Below are 24564 nucleotides of genomic sequence, written 5' to 3'. Positions count from 1 at the left end.
GGAACTCTTGTTCCTTAAGATGTCCTGTGGAAAAACTTTTTTGTGATTATACTTCCTTGCATATGTTTGTTCTCTTTCCTCCGTGAATTTCACAATACTCATTAATGCATAGAGGCTCTGAGAAGTCCTGCAGAAACAGTAACTTATTCAACTTTCCTAGGGTGGTGTAGTGATTAGAAGCGCAGGGTCTAGACCTATACAGTCCAATACCAGTGCCACTGACCACACGTGGGTATTTAAATTTAAATAATTAAATTTACATAAAATAAAAAACTCAGTGACACAGGCGTGCTAGTCACATTTCAAGTATTCAATGATGATATGTGACTACTGTTTACAGTGCAGATATAATGTATTTCCTTTCTTGAAGAAAGTTCTATTGGGCCCAGACACAGGGCTTCACAACCCAGCTCTGTGACTTACCAGCTCTGTGAACAGGTTCCATAAACTCTTGGTGCCTTACTTTTCTCATCTATAAAATAAACTTAATAAATGGTTGATACTTCACAGGGTTGTTGTGAGAATTAAACAGGTTAATATACTCATGTGAAGAACCTAGAACAGTGTCAGGCACACAGCAAGCCCTCAATAAATTGTGCTTATTATTATAAGTTGTTTAACTTACTGTTCTTAAATGAATTTTTACTTGGAACCCTTGATCTGTATAGTACTATTCACTTCCTGGAACTGAACTCCTCTTAGTATATCCCTTGTGCTTTATTATGCTAAAAGAGTCTGTCCTTTCTTAATCTTTACTTGAATGACTACCTTTTCTTATCCTGAGATATGAACAAGGCATGGAGGAGGAGGTGGAGAAGAAGATAGAACATCCTGCCACATAGCCTGCTCCTTTAGGCTCTAGGAAGCCTGGCAGATTGGAAGAGTTTCATGTGAGCAGTTGGAGGTGGGTGGATGAGGAGAGATCACCAAAGGCCTTCCAAACCATTCTGGGAAACTTAGACTCATCCTGGGGAGACAGGGTGTCACTGAAGGCTGTTGGCTGCATACGGTAGGATTAGATCTACATCTGAGAGGGTACACTCTTGGGCTGTGCTGTGGAGAGCAGGATCAGAGGTCCAGGCAAATCCATAAAATTGGGACTCAGGAAGACCCACCAGGATGCTGACTGGGAAATAATGGCAGTGGCAGTGGAATCAGAGAGATATTGACAGATTCAAGAGCTATGGAAGAGATAAAACAGATAGGACTTGGGGCTGATTGGTTGTTGATGGTGAAGAAATAAAAAAAAAAAAAGATGAGTCAGATTTCCATCTTGGGCAACAGGTAGGTGGTGGTGACCTTTCCAGAGACTGGAATACAAAGGGATGAGCATGTAGGTCAGGGAAAGATGATGAGCTCAGTCTTAGGACTGGGGAGTAGGATGTTCTGGTGGATATGTACAGGTGGCAACTGGGTATATGAGGCTTAATGTCTCAAGGGATTGGCTTTTCCACTCATTATCATGGAGGGGTGGGGAAGGTCAGAGTGGTTACAGTGGTTTTCAGCTGGGGGAGATAATGTCTCCCCCATGGGACACGACAATGGCTGAAGACATTTTTGTTGTGAGTAGAGGCCAGGAATGCTACTAAATTTCCTACAATGTACAGGACAGTTCTCCATGATAAAGGATCATTTGTCCCAAAATGTCAATGGTGCTGAGGTCAAGAAACCTACATTAGGAGAAGCTGGAGGCCCGGGAGGTCACCGAGTTTGAGGCAGCATAGTTGTTGCCAAGAGCGTGAGCTGGAGTGTGAGAGTCAAGATGTGAATGCTGGCCAGTACTACTCCCCAGCTGCATAACCACTGGAGTGTTACATTTCTGGAGCTTCAGTTTTCTTGTTTATAAACCAGGGCTGGTAATAGCTCACAGGTATAGTAACACAATGCCTGGCTCACAGTGAGCACTTTGTTCAGAGTGACTGTACTGCTGGGGGAAGGACCAGAATCCACTTATTCAGTAACAAATTGTTGAGTGCCTGCTGTATGCAGACATTGTGCCAAGCATGGAATATAATGGCAAACAAAAGTGTGGTCCTTGCCTTCATGGTTCCCATGCCCCACCCCTGCCTCCCCACCACCATCGCAATATCTGTCAGGAAAAACAATAACTCCATCCACAGAGCCTGATCATGGATCCAGTTGGCAAACAGGATTGTCCAAAAGCAGTTCATCTCTCCCTGCCAGCTGAGTGTTTTTCTCAAAACAGAGAGGGTGACGTTGGTATTTTGGCCACAGACTCAGCCTAGAGAAGGAAGGAAGACTTTCCTTCCTATGCTCTCACCTCTATCCCATCCTCAGAGTTCCCAGAAGCATGACAAATTGGCACCCCTCTTATATCCTGCAGCCTCTGCTGGTTTGGGGGAGTTGCTCAATTTTGAGCCTTCATTTGTGAAACCAAAGCAGAAAGGAGCTTCAGACTTCTCCTCTTGTGGAGACAACTAAAGGCCTCCTGGAGACAGGGCTTACCTTTGTACATGTGGTCCCCCTGCCTCGAGGCCCATCAGCCTTAGTGGGGACAGATCTCAGTGCTCTAGTGCAACTTTTAGTGGGAACAGAGAAGAGGGAATAGAAACTAATGTTCATTGAGCACCTACTAGCTGGGTGACATTGGGAAAATTCCTTAATTTCTTGAAGGCTTAGTGGCCTTATCTAAAAAAATGGTAATACCTGGCTTATAGAGTTGTTCTAAGAGTAAATGATATAAGGCACAGTGTCTAGAATGTAGTATGTGCTTTTTTATTAATTCAACAAATATTTATGGAGTTTATTCTCTGTATTTGGCTCTGTTCTAGGCAATGGGGGTTAACAGGGAATAAAACAGACTAAAATTTTTCCTCTCATGGAATTATCTTTTATTGACTAAGGATTCTGGCTATTTAATATCATTTAATAGGCATATACTATGCTTTCTCTACTATCTGTTTATATACACATATATGTGTATATGCATGGACATACTTATACTTATATCTAGTTAACTATTATTCTATTTTATTTAGATAAAGAAATTGAGATTTAGAGGAATGAAATAAACTGCTCAGGTTTACAGAATCAGAAAGTGAGGGAGCTAGAAATGAAATCCAGGTCTGTCTGCCTCTAAAAAGTTTGCTCTGTCCACTGTGCTAAAGTCAGATATACAATTAGATCCACCAAAACCTCAGAAATTAGCAGCAGTAATTCAGAGACAGCGTGTTACCTTTGCTTTTCATTCAGCAGTGCCTGTCGCACAAGCCCTCTGTAAGAGGAATAATAGAGACACCAATTCCAAGTGCGGCAGTGAGCGCTGCAGAACCTACCCAGGGAGCCATAATTAATGGCGATGCCAACTGCCAACTAACCAGAAAAACTCCAGCATCATAAATCTGTCCCCTGGCTTCTCAAGAGAACTGATGGATGAGGAATTCAGCTCAAATATTTAACAATCAATAATTCAAATACCTATCCAACCATTTTCATGTTGGCATGTTTATAAATATAAGGGCTACACTTGCATTTTACACGGAACTTCTTTAGAGTTGAATGGAAGGTGTAGAAATACCCCACATTTTACGGGAAAGAATCTGGGGGAGGAGGTGGAAATATCCTCCCAGTCTTGGCTTAACTTGAATCTATGAAACTTCCAGCTATGATCACGTACCCTTGTTCACGCCCTTAGGTTGCTGGTGAGCAAATCAACCACAAACAAAATGTGTTGGAAGCCCCAGTAGTGCAGCTGGGGTGAGATGCCTGAGCCTGATCTCCTTGCCATCCTCAGGTCCAGGGAGGAAATCTAATGCACAGCAGACAGGACAATGAATTATTCACGTGGAGCTTCCACGATCCCTCTGTCACTAGAAATGGGTCATCTCTCAGGCTGTAATTCAACCTCCTTCCTCCTTTCCCACTTCCTAAGAGACAGCTAGGAATGAGGCTCGGTTCTGGGAAGACATTCAGGCCCTGTGGCAGGGCCGTGAGCCATCTGTGACCGGATGCTGGATAGGAGTATTGCTGTTTGAGTTTAACTGTTTTGAATAAATAAAGTCTAAGTCAGCATTGACAGCAATGATTTATCTGCACTTCACAATGATTGAATTTAGATGCTCCATGCACTCGCTGATTTATTAAACTGCTCTCCTCTCTGAGGGAGAATCAAAGCCCATGCTTTGGCCCTAATGGATAGACACTTTGGAGGCACTTAGGGAAGCCATTGTTGATAAGACTCACTACCTAAAAGAGAACTCTGTCTCATGTTGTCTGTACATGGAAATAACCTCCTTTATTTGTGTTTCATTCACAGTCAATAACTCACCCTTCCAAAGAGGGGTGGGGCTTTTGGCAAGCACCTTTGATGCTGTCGGGGTTGAAGTGTCAGACCTGAGCAACAAGCTGTCTGCTCCTTTGCTTCCCTTCCCCCTCACCTCCCAGCTGCACAGCCTGAGGTTCCCCAGGTGAAGAGAGACCACAGCTCTGGCCACTAGTTGCCTACACTCCCTGTTCACAGGTTCCACCTCCTCTTGGCTGTCCCTAGAAAAAATTTGAGCCAGGACCTTGACCACTATCCTTTTCTCAAAATAATGCAGATTCTAAAACCCTCCAGTGCGGATGGAGAAGAGAAAGGGGCCACGGCGTGTATCCAGGCCTGGTATGCCTACCATCCTCATGGCTGGGAAGGGCTGTGGAATCCAAACTAGTAATTGATGTTTCCAAGTGGAAGATGGCCTGTTAATAAAATGAATCCCAGGCAGCAGCATATCTGGGGTGGAACTTGGGCTCTACACTTGGAAAACAAAGCTGGTATGGAAAAAAAGAACCAGAACAGAACAGAGCAATGAAAACCAAGTTCTCTGTGCAGATGCACCAGCTCTAGGTCTGTCTTAGATTTAGGTTTTAAGAACCATAGAGAAATGGATGAGGTGTAGGTCAGTTATGTTTGAAAGAAGACAGAGGAAAAACAAAGCTGGTTTAAGACAGTGACTAATGACTATCAGAAGGTATGATATGTAGAATTTCTGGAAACTTGTATAAAAGACACAATAATAGTAACTAATTTGAGAAGAGTTTGTGATCATTTCAAATCACATTCACAATCATTTTCATTGAGTGGGGCAGTACTAATCAGAACAGGAATCCGGAGAAGGATTCTGTTAGGGGTGGTGGAGAGACAAGCTTACAACTTAGGTATTAGAAACAAAGGAAGTTATTAATACATTTAGGAGAAAGTGGACTAGTCAGGAAGACCTTATAGAGAGCACCTGGGGTGTACAGACCTGTGACTTCTCTCAGTGACAGGAAGAAGTCAATATAGATCATAAATCTGAGCCTGCACATTTAAGTTTGTGGGTTTTGGTCTTGTTTTCCCCATTGGTGTTGCTGCCTAGAAGGAGCCTCGGGCAGAAATTCCTCTCACCTCTGTACCTTGGCTTGGGTTGAAAGCAGTTGTAATGAGTGCCCTTATTCTTGCTCAGGAAACTTGGGCCTGTTTGAAACAGAATGACTAAAGTAAAATGAGGGGCCAAACTTTTCATTTGAGGCTCATAATCATTCCAGGAAGTAAATATGATTGGTTCCATCTTTAAAACAAGCAAACAGAGGCAACGAGGGTCTGGGAACCCTTCTCAAAGTCACGCATTCATATCGTTTCTTGCAGAACAGAGATCTTAGTCCATGTGTTTCAGGCTCCTTACCCAAGCCTTCCCCTAAGTTCCACAAAAAAAAAAAAAAAAAAAAAAATCAGAAGCTTAGCAGGAGGCAGGGGGAGGGGTGGCGAGAAGGCCAAGTAAGTGGGACCTGGGGCCCCTGCATTTAAATTAACCAGAACGTTCTCCTCTCTTTCACACATGATGGTTCCAAGCACAATATCAGAGAAGAGAACTTGTGTTACTAAAAAACATATGAAGATCACAATAAGAGACAAGCTAATTTTCCCTTCATTGATGACTGGATGTGAAGATGAAATGAAAAATCAAAATGCTATCTAAAGAATGTACCTGGTTCTTATATATTAGCCTTTTTTTTTTCCCACATAAATAATGACTTTCACTAATCCAATACTAACATAAGCTGAAACATCAGGCTCACGCCGACTACTGAATCTTATACATGGTAAGCTTTGAGGAGTATTGATTAAATTGAACTGAAAGTCTCAAATGCACTGGCAACTATAGTTCATGGGAGAAGCAGACTGATGGTTGCCAGAAGGATGGGGGTTTGGGGGAGTGAGGAAAAAAAGAGGAAGGGATTGAGAAGTACAGATTGGTAGTTGCAAAATAGTCACGGGGATGTAAAGCGCAGCATAGGGAATATAGTCAATAATATTGTAATAAGTGTGTATGGTGTCAGGTGGGTGCCAGAAATATGGGGGGGTGGACTTTGTAAAGTATATGATTGTCTGACCACTATGCTGTACCCCTGAAACTAATACAAAATAATAGTGAATGTAAAATATATACATACGCATGCTTTTGATTAATTGAAAGAAAAGAAAGTCTCAAATACTTTGGCAACTGTAGTTCCTGGATGAACCCCACGCTTGCCTCTCATGGGGTCAGCAAAGGCCAGATGCTTATCTGGAATTCAGTATGATGAGAGAAGAGGTCGGAGTTAGACTGTTACTTCTTGAAGGACAGAAACCTTTTGGCATTTTGGCAATTATTACTGAGAAACCACTCAGGGAGAAGGTAGTTTTAAACACAATTAAGATTCTATTTTAAGGGAAAACCAGAAACTGCCCATTTAACGCTAATGTTTGATCTACTGTGAAACAGAGAAGGGAGAAACTATTACAAATTTGCTAATACCATCAAAACTTATAAAGTGATAAAATGAGGCTATGTGAAGAAAAGGCAGTCATCCCAAGCACGAGGCATGCTAATAGCTGTGAATATATACGAGAACAGAGAATTATTCTGAAAACCGGTGAAATGGATCCGGCTGTTTTTTGGACACACTGCATGGTGACCCTAGGACATGCCTGGTCCTTGACCCAAAGCAGACATACTCCCCAGGGAACTAACACAATGATTAGAACTTCTATTTGCATTTATTTTTTATCTATTACAGTGACTATTTTGTGTGATTTTTATAATGTCTATAATATAGTAGTACAGAAGTACACAAATATAATTTTAAATAAATACATAGCTATCACTACTACCCAAACTCTTGTTGTCTGAATGCAAGAGCTGAATCAATTCAGATGATTTAAGGATTAATTTTTTTGCTATCCAAACTGACTACTTGCTATTGGAAACTAGAGGACTAAGTAGATTTGAATAACCTGCTATTTTTGCTCACTATTCAAATAAACTATATTTGGATAGTGAAGGATAATTGTGCGTAATTGTGGAGGTTCTGGATATTTTTTATTTTTTTAACTGACGTTCACAATGGAAAGAATTCAGGAGATGCCACAGCAGGTGACCACATTGATAGGTCTGACTTTGAGTTACAGGTAGACAGGACTTGAAATATCTGAGGCCATCTCTAACAGCCCTAGATGAAGTAAAATACTCCTTTGCAGTTCCTCTGGAGAGTGGAGTTGTATCTTTCTTGAGGGTTAGGTTCTGATATCAGTGTATAAGGTGAGATTTTCATATAGTCAAAATTTCCCTTGAAATCCTTTAGGAATGTACTATTTTGGAGATTGATGTACCATTTCTTAGTAAGTCCAATGCAGTTTTTTCTTCAGTTTGGGGGAAAATATCTCTATTTCCTAATTGAACCCTAATGAAGATATTGGGTTGCACTTTGAGGACATGTGGTGCCAGGAATTCCTATCTTTAAGTGTTTGTAGTGACATACTTTATGAGAGGCCAGGGAGAAGAGATATCCCCTGGGAAAGAGCCAGCTGCAGTATCCCTATCCGAGCTCCCCCAGAGCTAGGCATCTTGATGGAATGAAGTGAAATCTCCCTACTACTGACAATGGAAGTCAGTTGAATATGGTGATGGTTGCCTACTTCTGTGAGTCTATTAAAAACTATTTATTGAATTGTGTACTTTGGGTGAATTACATGGTATACAAAGATCTCTTAATAAAGCTGTTATTTTTAAAAAAAAAAAAAAAAGCAAAACACTCATTTTTAAAGAGTAAGTTTCCAAGAGATGAAATCAGTACTCCTCAGACTCAGGCTACCCTCCTGGGCCCCACAATTCAGAGGCCCCTTTTTCTGGCCTTCCTGCAGCTACAGTCTCCCCACAGGCTGAGTGTGTGTGGGGTTAAGGGGTCATGTCTACTATCCTCCCTCATTAGCTTTTATACGCCACACTATTGGTACTAGGCACCCTGAAATTTCTGCCCAAATGTCCCCAATATGCTTTCATGGCTTGGAGAGTCTCTTTGCCCATCTATTTCTCAATGGCAATGGCAGGTTTTGTCACAGGTGTATATACTCCTAATTTTGAGAGGATATACTAGGAGATACTCTTTACATTTGGGTCGCAGTGCAGATAGAGCTGGGACATTCAGTTTGGGATAGCCAGACATGTGTGCAAGACTCCTCACTTTGCAAAATTGAGTTGGGGGTAGGAAAAGAAGGGGGTTAGCTTTGAGCCAGGGTTCCCTATCCATACTCTTGTTCTAAGACCCTGAGATAGTGGAACATATCAGCCATGATAGAATGAGGTTTCAAATCAGCATCAACCTACCCTGAGACTTTTCCAATATGTTTCTCAGAGATCCAAAATCCTTGATGACTAGCAAGTATTAAATCGGTTAGGCTCTCTTTTATGCACTGTACATGGTGCATTGTATCATTTATTTCTTACAACGAAGTGGGTTCTGTTATCACCTCAACTTCCCTAATGAGATCACTGAAGCTGGCAGAGATTAAGAAAATAGTTGAGTCAGAATTTGGTAACAGTACAATCTGACAAAATCCCACGGAGCCATACTGCCTCCCTAGGAATGCCTGGTCATAGATAAAATTGCTAGCAAGAAACAGGCCTCTTTTGAGCTTCAAACAATTCTGAAAGCGATACAAAGAGGAAAAAAATGTGTATCTTCCAACAAAATAGTTGACTAAGTCCCTTTCATTTAAACAAGACTGAATGGCACAGAACATGAATAAGTATTGTAATATGAATCGCATCTGTAGAGGACTCTTCATTTTCTCTGTAGCCTGAAGCAAGGGGTTGTCAGTTAGTCCTTCAAAGATTAATCTTTCTGCATCAGAGCTATGGAGATTAAGTGTTCAGGGCAGGATGACTTATGCACACATGAATATGATTTTCTATGTGTTATTAAAAATCTGTTTCATAAAGCGTTCCTTCCATCTGAAATTTCAGTGCTGTTGTTACTCAAAACTTATTGATGTGCTTAGGGGTGGTTTTCTCAAGGTTGCAAAAAAGACCTCCAAATTTACTAGCCCAAACTGGTTTTATAACAGCTGACTCAATTCTAGCATGGATTCAATTAAAACAACTTATAATAAGTGAGTATCTGTGAGCAGGTCCTGTTATTGGGTGGCACCCCCATTCTACAGATGGGAAGTCCAAGAGTGACAGAAATTGTGTGAATTTTCCAGAGTGGTAGGTAGGACCAGAAACCAAATCAGTCCCCTGTTGGTGTTGGTTGGAATTTGGCGTTTTTATAGCTATAAGGCACTATCATTTTCACGATCTCATGTGACTTTCACATTAATCTAGAGATTTGTATAGGAATAGGGGTCGTTTGGTGGGTCCTTCCCCTCTCTCCATTTCTCCACCCTGTTCTCCCAGAAATAGCTCCCAGATCATCGTCTGGAGGGGGAGTTCCTTCCTGAGCTGAACTTCACTGTCCGGAGAGTATGACATCCAACTTATCCCCAGAGGAGGCTCTGGTTGGCTTAAATTGTTCAGCTTGCTCTCAAGCCACAAGAATTAGTCAGGACAAGCATGTGACCCAGTTTGGCTGGTGACATGTGAAGAGACAGCTGCTGGGACTTCCAGGAAAGAAGTTTCTTCTTTCATCCATAGTCGTTATTGGAAGAGACCAGCCGTCTTCTTTTGAAGCGGGTGACCTGTGGAGGAGAGGCCTGAAAACACAGCTAGCTGTTGCTTTTGTTACCACGGTAGAGACAGCCAGGGGAGGAGGGAGGGGGAAGGGGAGCTGACTCACAGAGGAGGGCAGAGTGGAGAGAATGGCCCGGAAGTGGAGACAGAGCTGTGATATTGTGACCTCTAGATCATTTCACACCTAAAGTGTCATTTTTGCTTGACTTAGATTGAATTGTTACAGTAAGGACTCTCTCTTCACTTTGCATATGAGAAAGTGAGGCTCAGAGAAGTTGAATAACTTCTCATGTTTCCATAACTAGAAGGAACCAGGACTGAAATTCATGTTCCTTTACTTCAAGTCTTGGACTTCAGTGTTTTAAAAGAATCTTCCTCCAAACTTGGATCACAGCAATAATTTTTCCTCTTTACCCAGAAAAAAATAAGCAAACACCCACTCCATAGCAGGTTTATGGAGAAAAGGACAGAAGACATTGAAAAGAGCAATAAAGCCATTGTAACAGAAGGCGTTGTACCAAATCAAATAGAGCCAACAGGATTGGAAATGGCCAATCTTGGACAATCAGAGCAACTTTTATTAAAAATATTGACTGATTTATTAAAAACAAAGAAGGACATTAAAAAATTTTTAAATTAGTTTGGGCCTCAAAATATTCTCATTAAAATGTCAAAATCTGTGGCGCAAATAAAAATGTAATTAAAAATTAAAGCATAAAAGATTAACTTTAGAATAGACCTTAGACATCATTTCATACTACCTCCCCCTAATGGAGAAGTTCCTGTTAGTACATTTCTAACAGATGCGCATTCTGTCTCTATTCAAATACCTCCATTGATGGAGATCTCACTATCTCATGAGGCAACGAGTTTTTAACAATTCATAAATTTTATTATTTTTAATTTTAAAATGTTTTAAATTAAAGTACAGTTGACATACAATATTATATTAATTTCAGATACACAACATAGTGATTCAACATTTATATACCTGACAACATGGGTATTCATAACAGAGCTAGAATACCCATGGGAAAGGTGGGTAGTAAAAAGTCAAATCTGAGAACAGAAGGCATACATAACAAGTAATTTGCAAAACTTTGCTAATTAGCACCTTCAAAGATCTGGGGAATATGTGTGGGAATGAATTCTGTAGGCTGTTGACTCAGGACAGAAGCACATAATTTTAGACCAAGTTGAAGTCATTGATATGGATGCACTTAGCAGAGACTCCAGATTCTGCTGGAAGTTTGAGCAGCTGGGAGTATACATGGTTGTTTGTTCAGTGGTTTGACAGAAATCTGGACTCAGTGGTGGCCAACACTAAACAGAGTTGGGATGTCATAAATTCCTTGATATCAAGTAAAGGAAAGAATCCAGAGACTGAGAGATAGGAATGCTGGAGTGAATTTATCATGTGCAACTTACCCTCTCACTCCCTAACTATGTCTACCAGGAGAGCACGGGTGACATACCTCTTGACAAAGTCTTGAGAAATATCTTGATTTGGGGACCACCAGTGGCTTCACTGTAGCCACTGTGATCTGGAGGCTGCAGGTACTGATGGGAGCTGCAAATGACATGGGGTCCTTGGATTTGGTAGGGATGGGAGGACCCCGGGGCAGCAGGTGCCACACAGTAGCTTTTCAATGGCAGAGGTGGGAGCTGAAGTGGGGAGGGGATCCTCTCTGTTCCCTCCTGGGGGACATGTGTTTTTAATTCAGCCAATGAGATTTTATAACCCAGAGTTCTGAATTTTTTATCAGATCTTTCTTTTGCAAATATTTTCTCCCAGTCTGTGGCTTGCTTTCTCATTCTCTTGACATTGTTTTTTCAGAGCAGAAGTTTTTGTTTTTAATGAAGTTCAGCTTATCAATTTTTTTTTTTTTCATGGCTCATGCCTTTGGTATTGTATCCAAAAAGTCATTACCAATGCCAAGGTCATTTAGGCTTTCTCTTATGTTATCTGATAGGAGTTTTATAGTTTTGCATTTTACATATAGGTTTATGATTCACTTTGAGTTAATTTTTGTGAAGTGTGAAGGTCTGTGTAGAGATTCATATTTTAGCATGTGGTTCTCCAGTTGTTCCAACACCATGTGTTGAAAAGATTATCTTTGCTCCACTGTATTGCTTTTGCTCATTTGTCAAAGGTCAGTTGACTATACTTATATGAGTCTGCTTATGGGCTCTCTATTCTGTTCCATTGATCTATTTGTCTAGTCCTTTGCCAATACCACACTGTCTTGATTACTGTAGCTTTATAGCAAGTCTTGAAGTCAGGCAGTATCAGCCCTCCAACTTTTTTCTTTGCCTTCAATATTCAGAATCTTGAGCAAGTAAAACAACAATGACAGGTGGTGAGATTGTACAGGATACAGACCCAAATAAATACTCAGCCCTACTTAATATGACTTGATATTTCACGAAACTCAATATGATCAAATCCTTATTTTTTCCTTCTAATTTTGTCTTGCTCTATTCTTCCACTCTTTCACTAGGCTCTAACCCATTTGCTTTATTCGAGTTCCCTAAATTTGTCCAGATTTCCCTCTCATCTCAGCTTTCACACATGCTGCTTCCTTGCTGAAAATTTTCTTCTTCCAGCTCTGACCTGGCTAACTTCACTCATGCCTTAGGTTTCAGGTAAAATAGCCCTTTCTGATAAGATCTTTTCTCTTACACTCTCCTGTTTATTTGCCTCTCTAGCTCTTATGAGAATGTTAATTCCATTTTAATTTATATGCATTTTTTGTAATGTTCATCTGATCACGATCCTCAGGTTTTATCAGAAAAGGGGTCATTTTCACTTTGTTCCTTGATGTGTCCACTACTACTGACTTCTAATAGTGGGTCTAACTGAAAGATGGTACTCAAAAATTATTTGCTAAATTAATGTTGCTTGTATGCTGTTTTGATTGTTTTTTCTTCCTTGTATAATGGCAACATCTTTTCATATCAGTCAATATAAATGTATAAGATCATTTTAATGGTACCATTGTATTCTACAATAGGGATAATGATGATAACAATAATAGCTACCTTTATTTGAGCATTACTACCTGCCAGTGGTTTAGCTCAGTGGATTGAGCGTCGGCCTGCGAGCTAAGTGTCGCTGGTTCGATCTTCCAGTCAGGGTACATCAGAGAAGGAAAACTCTGACTCCAAAAAACCTCCGCTGCCTTGCGGCATACCTCTTCAGGGGAAAGGCTAAGGGAGTAAACCCCGACAGAAAATCCGGAGCCGGAGTCCCTAAGGCGGTTTGACGCTGTAGTCAACACCGGCAACTCCTGCGGCGCACCTGAACCCAAGCTGTATCGACTCCGTCTTTCCCTTGGACCCTTCAGCTGCGAAGAGAGGGGGGGTCTGCTGCATGGGCAACAGCAGACCCTCCATATCACCCTGCCCAGGCTCTGTAGCTTCAGCGTCATCACAAGATGTCGATTCAACACGGGAGGAGACAGATACCATGTCACTCCCAAGTTGGACTGCACAGCCATTTTCGGCGGTGCTGATAGACTCTTAAGAAGCTACACCATCGTCTCTCGAGACGGACGGCTGCCGACGACGACGACGACGACGACTACCTGCCAGGCCCTGTTGTAAAGGTTGCTCCTCTAATCTTCTCCAAGTCCTACGGGGTAGATATTTGTATCATTCCTAATTTACAAATGTGGAAACTGAGCACAGGAAAGTTGAGTAATCTTTCTCAGCATCTCATAGCCAGTATCCTGTGCGGCCAGGATTTGAACCCAGGCACTTTGACTCCAGGTCCTGTGCTCTTAATCTCAATGTTACATTGCACAGAAAATTCTATTTCATTTTACCAATGCTCTTATTGATGTACGTTTAAGTTGTTTTTAACATTGAACCATTGCAAATAATGAAATTAATTCTTATTATCTTTGTACAACTATCCAATTATATTTGAAAATATTCTGCCAAATTCCCCAGCAGATCGGACATTTCTCCACCAGCAGCATGAGGATGTGCTCGCTCACACCTTTTGTGCATTTTAGAAATTTAATAGGATGAATTAAAAAATACTTTTATTTGACCTAGTGAATAAAAATACAGGATGCCCAGTTAAATTTGAATTTTAGTGACAAAGAGTCTCCATGCCCTAACCCTACTGTCAGTAGTGTCCCTAGTGCTGAGAGCCCTCCGTTAACTCCAGAGCCTGAAAATAAACTTCCTTTCCCAGATCCTTGGCATGTCCCTCACCAGTCTTCCTGCAGCAGGATGACCTCTGCTTCAAAAAATGTCCAGTGACTGTGATTTCAGTTAATGACTTCCTGCAGCAGAGTCTCAGGCAGCAGATAGTGTCCTCCTACTCACCCCAAAGAAACTCTGTTTGGGGTGTCCCATGTCCACCTATGTGGGCTCTCCATTATCCCCTTATCTTCCTTTCCAAAGTTCTTCCTCTCTCAGACCATGAGGTTTTGTGTTAGACCTTTGAACTGGCTCAGATTTGACTTGGGGCTGCTGCTGCATATAGCTGAACGCTCAGGGCCCAGTCTTACTTCCCTGGTTCTCAAAGTCTTGGGGGTTACATTTCTATCATTCCCATAGGGCAGGTACATACCAGGTGGGGCAAAAGTGCGTTTACAGTGGTTCATATGGAAACTAATACAATAATTAGTAAATAATAATACAAAAATAAACTCACATTCTCACAACTGTAAACCTACTTTTGCCCCACCCTTGACTAATCCATCCTGAAGTACGCTTGGCTGCTGACCTTGCTGTGGCCTTTCCCCAGCATGGATTCCTCTGCTCCAACCTTGCCGCTCTGCAAATCTGGGCCCCACATCACACCTGACTGGGTCCCACTCTCAGTTCCCCGCTGGCCTCAGCAACTCTAGATTTGGCCTCTGTGTCTCTCCAGGTTCTTGAGTTTCTGTGGTTGAGTTGCAAGAATTTTGGGGTCTAAAAATCTTGAGGAAGGTTTAGGAGGTAGGAGGGGGTACAGGGAGGAGAAATGGTGATGGAAGGAGACTTGACTTGGGGTGATGAATGCACAATACAATATACAGATGATGTATTATAGAAATGTACACCTGAAACCTATATAATTTTATTAACCAACAAATTCAATAAAAAATTATAAAATAAAATAAAATACAAAAAACCTGGCTTGGAATCCCAACCCAGTGGGCTTTCGTTTTACCATTTAACTTAACCTGCCCAACAATCCTATGTTGGCTGTGTTATCATCTTTTCTTGACATAAAAAAAAACCCTGTGGGGATAGAAAGTGTAAATAATTTTCTCAAAATTACCCAACTAGTGAGTGGAGAACCTAGGATTCCAGCTCTGGCTCCCGGGGCTCCAAACCTCCCGTTCTCCCTGTCACAGGGTCTCCACGTAAGCACCCTGCCTCCACCAGCACAAGCCACTTTGGTGTTATGAGTTTCAGCTTCCTCCTCTCTGGAAGCAGAGTTAATAAGAGTTATCTCTTAAGATTGCTGGAGAGATTAAATAGAATTATGTAAATTAGGCATCTACCCCAGGGCCTGACAACAGCTGTGTAAAGAAACCTTTCCTTCCCTCCTCTGCTGGGTGCATCTGGGTAGACTTCTCCATTGTCTTAGTGAAGGCACAGCTCGGAAAAAGGGTTGGTTGTGCCCACTGAGCTGGCCCAGAGGGGCTGCTTTTCAGAAGCACAGGTGAATGAGGACTGTTGTCCCCAACCATCAGACTGAAGTGGGCATAGTCCTGACAGGCAGAAAGCACTGTCTAACTGATCAGGAAGCGGTTTCCAGCAGGATGACCTGGGACCTCCCCAGGTGTCTGGGGCCAGGTCTACACCAACCAGTGACATCCCAGAAAAAGGCGACTGCTAATGGCGCTCAACAACAATTTGGGAGAAATTCTCTTTCAGATAAAGTTACTTTTTTTGGTATTCCTTTACCTTCCCACCCCATTTGAGCATGCCCACGGCCCTGTTCTGAGTTACGAGGACATAAATCTCCATCACCAATTTATTGCCATCATTTATCAGCTCCTGTTGCTCAATGGCCAAGCAGTTAATTTTAAAATGAAGTGGGGCTGTTTTCATTAATACCCTGGCGCTAACTACCTATCAAAACACTCAAAGACAATTAATACCATGTTGCTGAAGTACTGAACCAATAAATATCTCTGGTCTTGGCTTGTCTCTGGCAGATAAAAGACATTAGACTCATCCCCTGTTTTAATAATCTTCGCCCTTTCTCTTCTTCTCCATAGCATCAGAAGCATTTACATTTAAGAATGAGATGAAATAGCTGGGCCAGTTCATAACATGAATTTAAAAGGCTGTTGTTTCACGACATCCACGTAATGCCTTCAGGACATAGTGGTAATGACAACATGCCTGAAAAGAAGAGGGAGCAATTTTGAGGAAGATAAATCATCGATGCCAAAGCCTTCTGGCCTCAGAGGCTTATGGAAAGCACATGCCTCGCCTCCATGGAGGCTGGAATCCAGGAGGAACAGCCGCTGGAGCAGTAGGTAGCAGTGGGAATCCACGTACTCATAGGTTCAAACCTTTATAAGGAGAATATTCTAGATTTTCTCAACTCTGGAGCCACATCTGGGATTCATAGCATGCAGTCATTTGTTATTTGGCTAAGGTGTGGCTTTGCACCACGGTGGGGGGGGGGGGGAGGCTGCTGTGGGAGTGACTTCCTCACTTTAGGGGGGAGCCTTGTAATCCTCTCTGCCTCCAGCACCTCATCCTACCATTTCTTTCCTTCAGCTGTTTATTTGCAGGCCTATGGTGTGCTAAACACTGTCCTAGACGCCGGGGATGCAGCATGCACATCCCAGTCTGCAGGAAGCATGTTTCTCTCTCCTTTAGTATCTTCCACATGCCAGTATCATTTACAAGACTCTTCGGAGGTAATAAAAAAATTAGTTTCTTTGTGGAACACAGCCCTGAAAAGAAATCCAGGTGGTGCATTAAAAAAATTTTAATTGCTTTTTTCTTGTCTTGCTTAAATAATACGTTCACTGTGGCAAAAGTTGGAAACTAGAGGTAAGCACAAAGAAAATAATTAGCCCCCTACATCCCACCAACCAGGGATCACCATAGTTAACCTTTGCCTCCCCCCCACACATGGGCTCCCTTTCCTTTTTTATATCTAGCCACTGCCTTTTTAAAAAGCATGATTATTCTTTATATAGTTGTCTGCCCCCCATCTTCTCACGTAAGGCTACCCTGTCTCAGCATTCCATCTTAATAAGCACACTTCCATAACTAATGGCTGCAGACACTCTCAGCCTTGCACTAATGTGTGTGTTGCATGCTAAGAGCACACCCTAGTTTGTTTAACCAGCTTTCGCTGTTTGGATGTTGAGGTTGTTTTCTGGCCCTTTTAAAATTATAAACAACACTTTCGTTCTGTTTGTCTAGTCATTCTTATGACTAGATTTTAGTGCACACCCCTAAGTATTTCCTTGGGATGAATTTCCTTAGGATACATTTGTTGTGATACATTTATTAAAGATAAAGTTTTAGGCCTATTCACATGCACAATTTAAAAGTTTTTGACACATGTGGCCAAATCACCCTCAACATGGCTCCAGTTTATGCTCCTAGACACTCTTTCTTGGTCATGGAAGACTCACCAGCTTCTCACAATCGGTGACAGGGAAACGTGATACCGCAGCCCTGTCCCCTCCCTCCATACCCGAGGCAGAGCCTCCCTCCCCATGCCCAGCGCTCCCTTTCCTCACCCTGCACCCTCAGGGAAAACACTATCAATTGTCCTTTCTCTCTCCGTGAGTTTTCCCCATAACATTTAAAAATATTGTCTCTTGCATATTAAATGAAAAACAAATTTCCTTGACCTCTGTTATGGGCTGAATTGTGCCCCCTCCCCCAAATTCAAATGTTGAAGCCCTAACAGCTGGTACTTCAGAATGTGAGTACATGTGGAAATAGGGTCTTTAAAGAGGTGATTTAGTCAACACAAGGGCTTTAAGGTGGGCCAGGATTCAGTCTCACCGGCATCCTCCTAAGAAGATGTTTAGATACACAGTGTGTGCACAGAGGGAAGGCCATGTGAGGACACAATGTGCACAGTCATCTGCAAGGCCCGGAGAGAGGCACCAAAGACAGCAAACCTGCTGGCACCTGGACCTTAGACTTGGAGCCTTCAGAACTATGATCAAATAAATTGTTGAAGCCACCCAGTCTGTGGCATTTTGCTATGGCTGCCTGAGCAAACCAGTACAACCTCCTTGTAGAAAACCTTTCCTATGGCTGTCCTTATGCAAACCAGCTTCCAGGACAAGTCTGCTGCTATGCTTTACTCTCCTGCCTCATCTTCCGTGCAGCCCACTGCAATCTGGCTTCTGCCCTCAACTTTGGGAGACAGCTGTCACCATGGTCACCAACAACCTGCATATTACCAACCTGATGAACAGACACCAGGCCTGGCACATACGGGCACTGAGCTCATGTAGCAGGAGTTGCTCTTGCTATTATAATCATTTAAGAGGTGCCAGCTCAGTCTGCCAAATAAGAGTACAGGATGATAAATACATCCATAGTATTTCTTTACAAAATGTATATTGGCATTTTTCAGGATATATGTAGAAGAGGCATATACATTATCGACTTTTTGGAAAATAGTATAGGCATACACATTATAAACTATTTGGAAGATCGTGTCATATCTTGGTCAGTTTCCTTCAAGTCTTTTCTTTTTTCTATGCAGAGGTTGTTTGCATGCTATATTCTGCAACATATTCTTTTTATGGTTTTTTGGTGTCCATTTTTCTTCCTTTTAGGTAATATTATAACTGTGCCTCTGTATTCAGGTTTATTTAAAAGGAGTTTGTAGCTCACTGACCTTCCTGATTCTCCTGTTAAAAAAAAAGAACAGATTTGGTGCTGTTTCTGGTGGTGTTTTGGACTCCAGGAGGATTAAAAACTATTAGGTCAAGAAGCACCCCTGGGACTATGATCCCGGTGCACACAGTCCTCACCCCCTGCCCTCACCTCAGGTGTCCAGGTGTGCGACTGAGGGCTCTTTAGGAGCTGGCAATGACACCAAGAGCCATTCAGAAGGGTGAGTCAGGCAATAGCTCTTATAGCACGCACCTGGCCCAGGCAAGGGCTCTGGTTGCAGAGATGTTTCTTCCATTAGCTGGGCGGTTTTCCTCTGGAAGGAGGAACCCCAGCGATCTTTCACGGATCCACATATAGGTGACTCCGGGCATCTGAAAGCAGATTTATGGACTCAAGGCACAGAGACTCCCTGATAGGCTCCAGCAGAACACATGTAGCTTTGACGACAAAAGAGGTAGGAATTTGGATCCTACTTTAGGGCGTGGGCTGCTCCTATCATATCCGCAGGGGCACACGGGGCCAGAGTGCCAGAGGGCGGGGTGTAGCAGGTGGAGGGACTTTCCTAACCTGTCCATCAGCCAAACCATGTCTGAGAGTCAGACTCTGAAGGAAGGGGACAGTCTTAGAACCAGGTATCACCTGGTTCTCTTCTCATATGGACCCTCTGTGCTTCCAACATTGCTCCTTCCTCTGCAGCACTCCAGGTGGCCCTGAGGGGCCCAACTCCTTGTTTTCAGGCAGACCCTGCCCCCCTTCCCAGGCTCACCGGCTTTTTCCGTCATGTCTATGGCTTACCAAAATTTTCCCTTGGCTTGCTGCTGTTTGACACAGTACCGACAGTTCAATAAATGTGTTTGGAGAGTATCTTTTCTGTGCACAGAAATGTTTCCTGCCCTGAGACTAGAGGGAATGATGGACACAAGTGAAAAATGCCAGTATGAATGGGGACAGTGTTATAGTAGAGGGACGAGCAGAGTGCTGCGGGGTTTAAGCCCCCGAAGACAGTCTTTAAACACAACCAATATACCAGATCCCCAAGTTTAATCTCTAGCTTTCCCTTTTTCCCCTGTACTTCAGACATTTAACACCCAGCTGCCTTCTTGACTTCAATGTCTCACATGCACCTATGGCTTAAAATGTCTGAAATTGAGCTCTTAATCTCCTGCATGCCCTGCGCTAGCACAAGCGATAACACCCAAGCCCCTGTCACTTGCACTGGCACGAAGGCCCCAACCGCTGCCTGCTGTGCTGTCCCAGAGTCATGAGGTGCTACTACCATGTTCTCAGTTTCCGCTGTTGTTCTAAAACCGTGCGTTTCTCCTTCTTCCTTGTAAGGTCAGCATACAATTAACTTTTCAAAATGGCATATTGTCCTGTATCTCTAATTGTAAAAAGGTAGGAATTTCAAGGTAGCCCATTCTGCCTTAATTGCCATCATTGAAATAGAACGCAAATGCGGATCAGTGCACAAAATAAAAATCAACGATTTATCACAACCACACATTCTCCATTATTTTGTTGATATGGTGAATTACTCTGAGTTTTGAATGCTGAGTTAACCTTGAATTGCTGGTTGGGGTGAAATTATTGGGATAAAACCAGTTGTGTTCTCTGTCCTTTTACTATAAAGCTGGATTCAGTGTTAACATTTTGTTTAGGTTTTTTGCTTATATGTTCATCGGTGAGATTGTGGTTTTTCTTTCCCATAATATCCTTGTCAGAGTTTGCTATTAAGGTAAAATAGTTAGAGGGGTCCCTCTTTTTCTATTCTCTACAAGAGTTATGAACTATTAACATTGTTTCTTCCTTAAGTGTTTGGTGGAAGTTATTGTTGGAGATTTTAGATCCTGGAGTCTTTTTCATGGGAAGGTTTTTAATCTCTTTCATTTTGATAACAGTTTAGATTTTCCATTTTGTCTAATGTCAAGATTTTTAAGGAATTTGTCCAATATCCATTTGGCCAATATTTTCTAGTTAGTTGGGATCAAATTACTTTTATAAACTTCCCTTATTATATTATTTTAATGATTACCTTATTTATAGTTATGTCTCCCTTTTCATTCCTAACATTGCTTTTCTGTGCTTTTAAGCTTTTCTTTTATGGGGCATTCTCCATGGAGTATTTGATTTTATTGCTTGTTTCAAAGTACCAACTTGTGGTTTTGTTAACCTCTGTTGTGTGTTTCCTTTGTCTACTATTATTTTTCTGTTTATCTTTGCCTTCTTTTTACTTTCTTTGGGTATAATTTAGTGGTTTTTAAAATATTCTTGAACTGGATTTTTAGTGTATTGATTTCATCCTTTTTTGCTTGCTAACATGCATTTAAAGACATAAAATGTTATGTAAGTATGATAGCTAAATCCCTTTAGTTTAAAAAAAATTATTTTAAATTTACATACAGTAAAATTTACCATTCTTCATCAGTAAAGTATGTGTTCAAATCTTTTGCCTGTTCTTAATTGGGTTGTTTTATTATTGTTGATTTTTGAGAGTTTTTTATACATTCTAGAAACAAGTTCCTTTCCAGGTATATATGCTTTGAAAATATTTCCCCCAGACCGTGGCTTTTCTTTTTCTTAACAAAGTTTTTAGACAAGCAAAATATTTTAATTTTAATAAAGAACAATGTATCTAAAAATGGATCATACTTTTGCTGCTATATCTAAGAACTCTGCAAAATTCAAGGTCACAAAGATTTTCTAGTACAATTTATTTTAGAAGTTTTATTAATTTAGGTTGTACATTTAGTTCTATGTTTCATATTTTGTACGAAGTGTAAAGTATACGTTGAGGTGCTCTCCTCCTCCTCCTCTTTTTTTGATATGGATATCCAATTTTCTAGCACCATACCTTGAAAAGACTATATATTCTCCACTGAGTTACTTTTGCATCTTTGTCAAAAATCAGTTCATTGCGTTTGTATGCATCTATTTTTGGACTCTATTCTGTTTCATTAACCTATGTATCTGTTCTTTTGTCAGTACTGCACTACATTGATTACTATAGTTTTATAGTAAGTCTTGAAAAACAGATCATGTGAAACCTCCTGTTTGATCCTCTATTTCAAAATTGTTTTGCCTATTCTAGTCACTTCATCTTTCCATAAAAATTTTGAAATCAGATGGTTGAGATCTACAAACAAATTATGCTCCCATTTTTTTATTGAGATTGCATTGACAGTACAGATCAATTTGGGGAGAACTGACATATTAACAAAATTGACTCTTTCAATCCCAGAGCATGGTATATCTCTCCATTTATTTAGGTATTTAATTTCTTTCATCAGTGTTTTGTAGTTTTTGTCATATAGATTTGAAACATAATTTGTTAGATTTACACTTAAATACTTTTTGGGTATCTGTTATTATAAATTGTGTTTTAAAAATTGAATTCCAATTGTTTATTACTATTACATAGAAATAGAATTTATTTCTGTATATTGATCATGTATCCTGTGACCTTGCTGTTAGGGACTGAATGTTTGTGTCCTTTCCCTAACTCATATGTTGAAGCCCTACCCCACTACCCCCCAATATAGCAGTATTTGAAGATGGGGCCTTGGGAGGTAATTACGGTTAGATGAGGTTATGAGGGTGAGGTCCTAGTGATGGGATTATTTCCCTTATACAAAGAGATGGCAAAGAGCTATCTCTCTCTCTCACCTGAGCCTGCACAACAAACACGTCATATGAGCACACACAGTGAAGGTGGCTGCCTATAAGCCAAGAGAAGAGGCCTCAAAATGAAACCTACCTTGCAGCCTCCAGAACTCAGAAGTAAATTTCTGTTGTTTAAGCCATGCAGTCTATGGTATTTTGTTATAGCAACCCAACCAGACAAATACACTTGCTGTTCTCACTTATTACTTGTAGAAACCTTTTTTAGAGTCCTTGAATTTTCCTCATGGATAAATCCTGTAGCCTGTGAATAAAGTGTTTTTTGTTTGTTTGTTTGTTTTTAAGACCAGTAACATTGACATGCTGAGCCACACTGGAGCCCAAAACAAAAGGAAAAATCAGTACGCTGAGCTTGTATTTATTTTAAATTTTGATAATTTGTTCATCCCAAATTATTTTGCATTAATTTTTTATTTAAAAATATTTGTACTAAAATATTATTTATCTTGATTACTGAGTTTGGGGTGCCCTTTTAAATTTTGCATCCTAGTAAGTATCCAACTGGCTGTCCTGAAGCCCTGGCCCTTAATCTGCTTTACTTCAATTGGGGCCCAGAGTTCAGGAGCCTGTTTGTCAGAAAGGCAGGGTAAGGAACTGGGGCATGCCCATGTTAGGAGTCTTATACCTCCACACACCTTATCTCTGGTATGGCCCTTCTCCCCATCTTAGATGATAGGGACTCTGAGCAACATGGGCTACTAGGAAAGAATAGTCGGAGGCCCTCCCTCCCACCAAAATTAGGCAGAAGGACATTTCTGTCATGGTGCAAGCAGTATTTTCCTTGGTTTAAATAAAGCAGTATTGGTAAATGCCTAGCACACAGTTCTCAATTTTGGTAGCAATTATTTTTATTATCTTTACTATGTTTTCAGGACAATTCACTCAGATATATTTGTGGTTTGTCCTTGCTGCTACAGGAAAGTCAAAACAATGAGAGGCTTTTTTCTTTCTTCCATCCCAAGAGGGGAGTCAGCCTTTGTGGTCTGGGTAAGGGCTCCCTTGACTTGTGGTCACTAACAGCTGTGAAGGTCTGCAATGTTACAGTCACCATTTGGGCATGTAGAAATGTAACTCTTTCATTTCTGAGTTTTAGCTTCCAAGCTTTCTTCCTATAGGCAACTCAATCTAGACACCTTGGGTTAAATTCAGGTCAACCCATGATTCCTGTAAAATTTAGAATTATTGGGTCCATGTTCAGTTCAAAACCATTTCCAGTTTCTTCCTTCCCTCTCTGGAGTCAGTTCCAATACGAGAGGCACTGAAGTGACTACAACTGGGCAGCAGTATAAAGGGGGTGCATATTCTAATCTTCCCTGTGTTTTGTTCTTACGTTGCCAGAAATGCTGCTACCCTGTGGTCTCATCTTCTGTCCCAGACAATGCCCGAGGGTTGCTTTCTCTAGACCATCTTCAGCACCTGGGCAGTCTGTGGTATGAGTGACTCACCAGGACGCCACTGCCTTCCTTCACTACCATGGGCTCATTCACGGGCATCTCTGTTGGGTACCCTTTTGTTCCACCAGGTGGCCTTTGGTGGATGGCACACTCTCCCAATGTCCAGGTCTCCATCAGGACAGCATGGGGTTGCCACTCTTGTATTGTGCCTCCCCTATTCTCTTGGGACTTTCTTGTATTTATGTCCCTTCCTCCCCTCCCCAGCCTCCCTTCCCCCTACTTTTCAGGACAAAGAGGTAACATGAGATGAAATTCTCAACACCACTTTTCTTTCTTCTAAACCTCTTTCTACCTCTCCCTGCCCAGAGCCTATTTATCATTTCTTCCCTGGACAAGGAAGGAAAGTATTTTGATGTCTTCAGAAGTCTGTACAAATTGGCTAAGCGGGATGAAAGAGCAGTGCTCCTTGAGCTTTATGTGTAAAAGACCAGGTCCTAGCTTGGGTTATGGGCTCTGTTTATAGTAATCAATTCAATTCCAGCTTAATTTATGAATGTTTCTTTTGGGGAAGCAATGAGTGGCCTCAAAGGCAGTGTCATTAGTATTTTTGTGACATTTTTGTTAGGATGCATAGGTTATTTTATTGCCTTTAATTCAAGTGAATAATAGTTGTAATGGAAGCC

General features: G+C 41.4%; 1 pseudogene; it reads right to left on the bottom strand.

Moving 5' to 3' along the window:
* LOC150014999 (peptidyl-prolyl cis-trans isomerase FKBP3 pseudogene) overlaps nucleotides 1-24055 on the bottom strand; it is a 54946-nt pseudogene extending 30891 nt beyond the window's left edge.
* Nucleotides 24056-24564: the final 509 nt, after the last annotated feature.

The sequence above is a fragment of the Furipterus horrens genome, unplaced genomic scaffold (assembly GCF_987537825.1).
Source record: "Furipterus horrens unplaced genomic scaffold, mFurHor1.1.pri manual_scaffold_3, whole genome shotgun sequence".
Taxonomy (NCBI): Eukaryota; Metazoa; Chordata; class Mammalia; order Chiroptera; family Furipteridae; genus Furipterus; species Furipterus horrens.
This window is presented reverse-complemented; position numbering and strand designations above follow the sequence as displayed.